Below are 10,005 nucleotides of genomic sequence, written 5' to 3' on the forward strand. Positions count from 1 at the left end.
GCTATGGCACGAACTGAAGTTAGTTAGAGCAGCCTAGCAGAGAGTCAGGTACTTAGATATGTTTATTGTTCAGATGGGAATTTGTTTAACTGTTGTAAAGTCCACCAAATGCTCCTTGTGCTCCACTTAAAGTAAGTGTAAGTATAGCACAGTGAGTGTCCCCTTAAACAGCTAAACATGCTCCAAGCAGCTTCAGTGCAATCAAGGAGGAGACACATAATCATTTCACTACAATTAAAAGTCCAGTTGAGGTAAAGCCCACCTGTTGCCTCCCTTTTTCCTTGTATGAACTGATCTAAGCCTTTTTAAAGTTAACCTATGAAGTGGCCATTCTCTGCTCTATCTCATTTCCTGTTTCTCAGAGAGTATGTTTTCCACTCAAAAAAATTGCTTTCTGCCCAGTTTCCTTTTTTTTTTTTTTTTTCAAAATAATGAGACAAGGAGTCCTGTCGCACATGATGCATGCTACAGACATAGCTTAGGTGCTAAGTTAGCCTTCAGCAAAAGGGTAGAGTCAAGTATCTCACAACGAGCTTTTCTTCCAGGGCAGGAAGTTTTCCAAACTATGAGTATTTACTCAGTATTTTACTCACTTGTAATTATCGTACGCTCCCTCCAGAGAAAGCAATGAAGACAAAACTCTTGGCATAAAAAAAAAAAAAAAAAAAAAAGCAGAAAAAGAATAAAACTTCTTAAGACTTATTATTGATTAACAAATGATTTGAAAGATTAATAAAGAGCAAAAATACTGCAGGTCCCTTCCTGCCTTTCTCCGAGCTGCAGCTCTGAGTGAGGGCTCAGGAGAGGTTGTTATTAGCATGACGAGCCATGCAGAGGGCCGAACACATGCACAGTTCATTGGGAATGATGACCCATAGGCCCATGGCTGGTAGCAGTCACTGTGAGTCACAGCTGGATGATTGGAAGTCTCCCATTAAGATGAGATTCCCAGTAGAAGCAGACTGGGCTGCACATCTGATGCAAACAACAGCATATGCATGATATGGGATCCTCATCCCAGGGTCATGGATGCAGCACAGGTTGCTGTTAGGGCAGAAGCTTCACCCTGACAGTTGGGGTCAGCTTCCCAGCCGGTCTCCTGTGCCAAGACACCATTGTCCGGTCAAGGGGACAGAAGGGAGAGAGATGGCATTGCACAGGGATTGTGGCTGAGCTATTGTGCTAACACACTCATTTCTACTGATGGCAGTAAGAAGCTTCTTAAACCTCCTGACTGGCTTTTGTCCAAAGAGAGGCCCAAATCTTGTGACTCAGGTAAAGGCCAAAGGTGTGAGGAAGGGCATAAACACACCAGTAGTGGTGCAGAAGAACATAACAGGACAGGGAGTGGCTGCTCAGCAAGCCTGAGGGAGCGCAGTGAGGTGTGAGTATTTGACTGCTACTTGGGAGAGGCAAGGCTGAGGCAAGTATTCAGCTCCATACCTCTGCCTTCTCCATGATTTGTGAATCTCCCCACACAAGGCAGTCCTGACAGTGCTCCAGCTTGCTGAGCAGCGAAGGACTTGGAAGCACAGTGGAAAGTGTTCCCTGAGCCTGGGAAGCTCAGGGCTTCCCCATGGGGATCTCTAAAGTGCAGACCACAGCTGAAGCATTACTGACTGTGTTCACCTCTTCTGGCAACTGAACTCTGCTGCCTTGCCTGGCCAGTGTATGTTTGACAAGGCAAAGCACTCAGAAGGCCCATTCCCAGCTCTGCTGATGTAAAGCTTTGGCTCCTCCACACCATGGCTAAATCATAAGGCTAGTAACATCTTTAGTCTCTTGCCCCTTACCCCACCTATCTCTGGTATGTTAAGAAGTCTTCCTGCAGGCAGAGAATGAGCTGGTGGGGAATAGGTTGCAGACAGTGGAGGAGGAGGTGGAGGGCTCTGCTTGGCTTTCATTTGCAGCTCTGCAAGTTGGTATCCAAACATGCTCTGAGAGACCAACCCAGGAAGTGCACACTCCATCCACAAGTTCCCCAAACACCACTGGGACTCAGAAGGTCAATGGCAACAGGTGGGACCTGCACACTTCCCTTCCTTCCTCTATGTCCTTCCATGGTCTGGCTAACAGCATCTTGATGCCATAGTCATCAACAGGTTTGCTGAAAAGGTGGGATCTTCCCAAACTTCTGGGGATCACTTAATGAGCCTGCAGTTGGCTTGGCTGTAAGGAAATTAATTTTAATTGATTCTTCAAAGAATGATCCCCCCAACCATTTCCCAGTGGGTTCAAAGAGCTACTGATCTGACAAAATCCTCCAATGCCTAGAATTTTGTTTTTGCCTAAACAAAAAATGCACTGCCCTCAAAATGAAATCTTTGAGTTCAAGGCATCTCTGGCAAAGCTGAGGACCTATGTGGCTATGTTACTTTTTCACCCTTCCAGATGAGCCTTCCTTCAGCAGGGTTTAATCAAAGCTTCCTCAGAGATCTCCATAATCTAGCCTCAGTGGAGGCCAGAGCAATGTCCTCATTGCTGGTCATGTAAGATAACTCTCCCTGTCATTATGCCTTGCCATGGGAGCTTGCTGACTGGCCTGTCCGGTTTGTGGGGGAGCACATTTTGTTACCCTTGGCACAACTAGAGGTACTGTTTCACAGAGATTGTTAAGACATACAGTACTGTGAGATCATCATACCTTCGGCCAGTAAATTCCTTGGTTCTAAGACAGTGCTACAAACTCCCCTTTTATCTTCTCTGAGAGGGACAATCTCTGCTAGTTGCTTAGCTTCAGGCTGCACACAGCGCAGTTCACCTACAAGTGGTAGTCATCATGCCAGCTAGCTACCTGAAGAGAACGAAAGTGCTTGTGCCAGGATCTTCCCAACTTCCATTGACTCTATATTTACGGAGAAACCCATTCCTGCAGGAACACAGGTGCCTTATGACTGTATCATCCCCTTGTGCCACATGGAAGCTGTAATCCAGCCAAAACTTGTGACTGGCCAGTCACCATCCTGTGATGGGAGGCACATGGAGGAGAATGTGGCATGAATGAGCATGTGGCTGGACAAGAAAGGAGATGAGCAGATGGAACTGGAAGATTACTACCTTTGGCAGACTGATTGCTCAAACTGATTGACAAATCCCCTTCCAAGGGCATGTTGTTAGCAAACATGCTCCAGCTGCACCAGATAGACATGCAGCAGAATGAGCTGGTGTGGAAGGTTAGGGGGAAGATGCATTGCCATGGCCCACCACCTGGCCATGCCTCCCCGGCGGGGGATTCTCTGGCAGTTCCCTGATCCCAGCCTGCCCCTGTGCTCAATCTTGCCAAGAAAATCTCTCTGTAGGAAGAGGAAGCACTAACATATGCCTCTCTGAGTCTTCAGATCCTACACAGGTCCTCTTTAGCACAGAGGGCCTGGTAAGCAGAGAAACCAAATCTGCTCATTTGGAGGAGGAGTTGCCTTCCAAGGGAATATGAGATGTGGTAGAGCAGAGGATCATGACATTGAGGAGAATGAGATTACTTCTGTCCTGAGAGCTCTGCACATTCTTCTGTGAATAAGTTCTCCAGAGCCAGAAGAAAGTACACAGGCTTAACCCCCATTTAGGAATGCTTCACCCTACCATCTTCCCAAAGACCAAATCCATCAACTCACTTTGTGGTTACTGCCCAAGCTTCTCTTAAATTCAGCAAAGGCACAGCCTGCTTTCTAATAGCCTCACATGTAAAACACTAACAATTGAACTAATATCCTTTTTTTTGTACACCTGCATGTAGGTGCCTTGTCTACACAAACCTCACAATAAAAAGCCAATATTTGCTCACAGCAAGACTGTTGGGTAATCCACAATAACCAAACAATTTCCACTCTGCTTTAAAAGAGGGATAAGTGGGCTATCTCAAATTCTCTAATGCAATAGGTAATAGCAAGCATTAATATTTTAATAGCAATCAACACAGAAGAGAGTTCAATGGGGCAACAGCATTCAAGATAGGTATTACCTTGAAGTGGGGCATTATAGCTCATCAGGAATGGAAAAGCAGATACTTCTCAGGTTGAACAAAAGTGAAGCTTTTTTTTTAAAAAAAACATAAATTAAGAAATCAGGTCTGGTTTCATCATAATCACAGCTTTGAAGATGATGACCCATCGGCAATGTGGTTTTATCACTGCCTGACAACTGCATGAAACCAACAAATACAGCTGATGGGAGCAGTGGAGAAGCTAATCCCACAGCAATAAACATAGCCTTCAAAACCTCTCTCCCTCACCGAGGTCAACACTGGCTGTCTGAATGTGGCAGGGCTAATGCAAGGCTGCAGATGAGAGCAATTGTCAGAGCTTGCTGCGAGTAAGCTCAGCCTATTCAAATTGCCAAGCAAGGCTACAAGGCATGTGGAGTTTCTCAGAAGAAAAGGCTGCAGTAGGATATGCATCCAGCTAAAAACACACACATGCACACGCACATACACAAAGCCTCATGCCGGACACAATATCCTAGCCTGCAAAAAATATAGTAAAGTTACCTCACAAACTCTGTGTTCTTGGCTTGTAAATGGCTGCTTTCAGAGTAGCAAACCTGAGACGAGTGCTTATTTTTTGACCAGTGTTGCTTTGGCTTTCAGATTTGAGCGGCAAAGGCTCAATCAGAATAAAGCAGAGATTCAGCATTTGCTCTCTCACCCTGTAAAACAGTAAACATCCTCAACTCTCTGATCACTATGTGGCTGACACCCAGACAAACTGGGTGAGCACAGGAGTGAAACAGGAACTATGATCTTCATGCCATGAGGAGAACTAGCCTGTTCCCATGGTGTAGCACTAGCTTGCAGAAGAAGAATGCTGGAGAGTCACTTGCTTGGAAAGAAAAAGGTCATTTGGGCACTAGGTCCCTAGAGTAGGATTAGGGTGGATTTTCCATGCCCCTTCTTTTTGCCTCTCCAAGCTAGAAATTTGTCAATAAACTTTTGTTCAGTGCCAGGTGCCACTGAGGCTTCAGGTGTCTGAGACCAGGAGATGGTCCAAAAATAAAAATTGTGATATATATGCATATTTACATTGCAGAAGCAAGCTGCCAAGACAGAAGTGAACTTGGTTTATGAATAAAACAAATTAAAATTCATACAAATTTGGTGTTTACATACTATGGCATGGATTAATTACTAGCTTCATCTTGTAAGAAGAAAACAACCATCTAAGATTCAAGTTTTCCTTCTGCAGGAGCTGTCAGGAAGAGTCTGTTTATAGATATCAGCCTTAAATCTGAAGTTTTCGTAAATTATAAATGTGAACTAAATGAGGATTTCACATTTGCAGAGCTAGTGAAAGGTCCAAGAGGATGCTACCAGATCTAGAAAAATACTGCTCTCTCTTTATGTTATATGCTGGAAGACAGAATCGTTAAAAAACTAAAAAGCAAGAAATCTAGGTCTTCTTTATCAATAACATTGTGTGTATATATATATATATATAAAATGGGGAGATTTACAGTCAGGAAAAACTATTATTTTGCTAAAACTTAGCCAGTACTGAGCTTTGACCACAGGTTTATTATGTGGTACAAGGCAATGCGTGCTGGAAAATGAGAGTGGTCTTGAAATTTGGTGACACACAGCTAAAGTGTAGTAGAGCAAAGACAAGATCATGAGTCAACAGACTGTGGAATGGGGTGAAAGCAGGACTGGAAAAGCTACTGCATTTCCAAAAGTACAAGAAGCCTACAGATAGAAAGTAACTTACTGTGTTTTCCTCTTACTAATCCAGTTCTATTTCACTTTTTTGTTAAGTATTAATTTCAGGAGTGTAAGATCATTTACAAGTTATGCACATGGTATTGAAGTAATATTATATAAGACAGAAACTATCTCCAAACTTTGTAATCATTGGATAAGTTTTCTTTTCTTTTCTTTTCTTTTTTCAGCTTTTCTTTTTTTTTTTTTTCCTTTTCTTTTTTTTCCTCTTTTCTTCTCTTCTCTTCAGCTTTTCTAAACTTGACCTCTTGGTATTTTTGTTCTCACACCACATAACACTTTCCAAGGAAAGGTTTAAAAGAAGAGTATTTTCCCTGCCTTTCTCCAAGCATTAGTTGAATTAAAAATAAGAACAAGTTTACAGAAGCTAAGAATACTAATAGTGTCTGTTGTTGGTAAGTGCTTGCTGTAAGCTTCTAACCCATTAAAGAAAAACAGTTGTTCATTGCTTTGCAGAGCTGCCTTTATGCAAGGAAATTTGATAAAAGAGGTTCATGTGATACTAGCCTCACATGCCCCATATCCTGGCTGCAATGCTTTGAGGTGTCAGTCCCATCAGACATCCTGGGCACCGCATCCCCTTCCTCAGCTGCTCTAACTCTACTGACTGCTGGTCCTCTCTGTGCTCTCCCTGAATCTGTTTTTGGCTCTAGTTCCTCATGAGACAAAGCCTGCTAGTTTTCTGCAAGTCCAGTTTCTTACACTTTCTGCTCTCCCCCTCCTCCAGTCCTGGGATGCTGGGGATTTAACCCTGCTCTGGGGTCATGCTCTGCTCTTTAGTGGAGACTAAGCTGATTCTACCCCAAACAGCAGCTCTGCTCAGTTCTGCTCATCCCATGACAAAGGAGATACTCTCATGAGGCAAGCCAACACAGCATGCTGCTGAGATCAGACCAGTCTCATCCCCAAGTTAATCTTATCACTTCTGACACACTTCTCTCACAAGTGTGAGCATAGGATAACTAATTCAGACAAAGACATTTACATCTAAGAAACCTAAGTGGCTTCCTACAGTTACAATACAACAGGGCTGGCATAAATCCTATGGTACTATAAAGCCTCCAGTCAGAGTCTGAAGGGTTTTGTTCATTCCATGGGTCAGAACGTTTTCTGCTAATTCTGTGTTATCTTTGAAGGGACCTTTATTCTAATCATACTTTTTTCAAAAAAATGGCTAGCGAAAGCTGACATCATTTACTCGCATAACGGTTGAAAGTCATTCCTACCATTTAGTAAAAACATTGGTTTAATCTTTTTTTTCTTTTTTAATTAAATTTGCCACAGTAATGTATTTGCATTATTAAACCATCTTGAATTTTCAGGAAGATTTTTAAAATGTTTTGTTTTTAGAATGACTCATTTTCAATGAATCATCTGAATGGGACTGCCAAGAGAAGAGAGGCTGCAGAAGACACAGCAGAGAGAGCTTTCCCCCAGAAGAAGGATGCAGACTGATCTGGTTGTCTGCAGTATGCACATCACTCCTCCACTTGAGCTATAGGAAGGCAAATGATGAAAGGAAAATGCAACTAAAAGTGTTTTAAACACCATCAGAAGGAAGGCTATTTTCATTGTCTGACAGTGGTCACTGTTAACCTCAGAAACACATTATGAAGGCGTTGACTAGCTCTGTCAAGGAACCTATGGCACACAAGATGTGAGCATGACCTCCTCTAGCTGAAGTTCACCATCTGCACCCAGATATGGACAAGCCCTGTGCTCAGGTACATCACATCTGAACCCATATTCTGTGCTTCAGGATCAAAATGGACAAGATCAAGTTTAGAAGCTTCTTGGTTGTTCACCACTTGGCCCAGTCCCCAGTCTTTGCTTACCTATGCTGCCTCTCCCACTTCTCCCCTAATGGTTTTAGATAAGTCAAAGCAATGCTCAGGGTGAACCCGCCTTCCTGTCTGTGCTCCAAAACCCACCTGATCTGTATATGTATGAAGCTAATGGACAAGCTGTGTTTGCTCTCCAGGGTCTAAGACCTTTACAGCCAGATAGTGAAAAGACCTCAAGGATGAGTTTTCAAGAGAGACCAGTTACCAGTGCTAAATGGCTTGCTGAACAACCGTGAAAAAGTGTTCCCCATATTTTGTCACTGGCCTTTTGAAAAGTGGGGACTGCTGTGCATGTCTGCCTCTTAACATAGGTTCCACAGACTATATGCAAAGCACGGGCCTGGGCACTGCTATGGGAAAAAGATTTCTCTTGCCTTGAACTTGTCTTCTTGTGCAGTCTCTCCATAGACACAAGAAACTTATTTGTGCTCTCACACTTCCACATGAGAAACACTCTACTTCCTACTTACAAATGTGGAGAGAAAGAGTGACAACTCACTTCTATCTTACAGAAATGTTCAACTTCATTTTCATGTTGTTTCACACCTTCTCTGAAAGACAGAATTGAGATTTTGAAAAAGGCTTAATAAATGTCCAGGCCAAACTAATAGGAAAAAAGCTTTGACATTTCTTAGACATCTTTGAAAATTGCAGTCCAGAAATGTCACTCTGAATGTGCTTTACTGCCTCCAAGTATTTTTTTTAGATAGTAACATGAAGTTACCATTTCATGTTAGTGCCTTCTTTATTATTTGCCTTTGCAGATAAAATGCAACATTCAGTAACATAGTTGTCACAGGATGAGTGCGTTTACTCCTTAGACATGTTGTATTCAAAGAGCCATGAGTTCTGCAGGAGGGAAGAAAACTTGGTTTTGACAAAAACCTGTAAGTTATGCCAGCTGTCCATCAGCATCCTTTTAATTTGACCCCATGTTTTGTACTTTTGATGAATTAAAGCCTAACACTGCAGAATTCTGAGTCCTTCATGGTCTTTTCCAGATCCCCAAACAATATATCACCTAAATCACCTTGCAAATGAATTTGAAAGGGCTGCTGAACATGAAGATTTTTCACAGAGAGATTTTGCAATAACAAGGACACCTGTGTGATACTCCTCTACTCACCAAATGCTGCGGTCATTTGCCCTGTCCAACAATACACAAAATTAAAAGTAGAGCTGTTTCCAAGACCCAGTAAATAGGCCTAATCACACTGGAATTCAGTCCTAGAATTATCCTCTACAGCCTCAGTAAATTTCAAGTTCAGAATGTAACAAAACCAGCATCAGGCAAATGTTTCTTGGTTTCTGCTTGGTGTGGCTTGCTTTTGTCAATGATGCTGCTACTGTGCTGCCGTGGTTAAAGATGCATTCACTTCTGTGCTTCATGAAGAAGATTTTGGCCCTCTGTTTCATAAGGGCAGAAAAACATCTAGGCATATTTTTAGCCCATTATCTCTGAATAAAACTTGAATTGTCTGAGGAGTTTCAAGAAAAATCAGTTAATTGGTTTCCAAGGGTTGATCAGTTAAAATTTGGCACCAAGAAAAATCATAGTCTGTGAGAAGTTACTTGAACTGTTAGGATGAAAATAGTATTTCTCATTAACAAAAAGCAAACTAGGATTTTTTTTTTCTTGGATAACATCATGGTCTGCCAGCACAGTCACACAGAGCTGAGGGGATTCAAGATTAATTATCCCCAAGATACCCCATGAAACATAATCTGCTCTCCTGTTATGTTTCAGATCTGTGGCACTGGGCAGTGAGTTCAGAAGTGTTCCTCACCCAGACAGCTCCAGCCAAGGCAAAATCTGCCTGCAAAAGACCTAGGAATTGTTAAGATGTATTGACTTGGTTATCTGTCATATTTCTGAACCACCTCTCAGAAAAGATTTCGTTTTCTACAGCATTCTGGGTAAGAGTTTCTTGTCTGTATTACAGCAGCTGTTCCTGACTTGAGCCTCTGTTGAGCTGCTCAGACATGTCAGGAGTGGAGTTCAGAACCAGCCAAGTCTTTTCTGTAAAATCTTTCTGAAAGAAAATGGACGGAGACTGCTCTGAGGAAGAAAAAGAAAGGTGCTTAAAATATTGAGGAGCATGCAAAGAGCCAAGCCCTGACTGTACTGAGCAGGGAGCAAGGCTCTTCTGTGCTTCTGCATTACTAGTAAATGACCCATTGACCTCCTAGTTTTCCCACAATGTTCCTCGTGAGGGAGGGCAGAGCTCAGGAAAAAGCCAAAGACAAATGGACAGGCCATAACTGTGGGAAACAACACAAACTAGTAGATGGTCCTGAACCTTTAAAGCTATGAGTTGTTTGCATGTCGTGCTGAATTCACCTATCCTTTGAGCCCCTAGCAAGAGTGCAAATCCCATAAATACAGCTAGTGCTCTAAGATGCTGGGAAGCAGCTGTGAGAGTACAAGTCAAAATGATTATCACAGCAGCTTGA

Source organism: Dromaius novaehollandiae, chromosome Z (assembly GCF_036370855.1).
Source record: "Dromaius novaehollandiae isolate bDroNov1 chromosome Z, bDroNov1.hap1, whole genome shotgun sequence".
Taxonomy (NCBI): Eukaryota; Metazoa; Chordata; class Aves; order Casuariiformes; family Dromaiidae; genus Dromaius; species Dromaius novaehollandiae.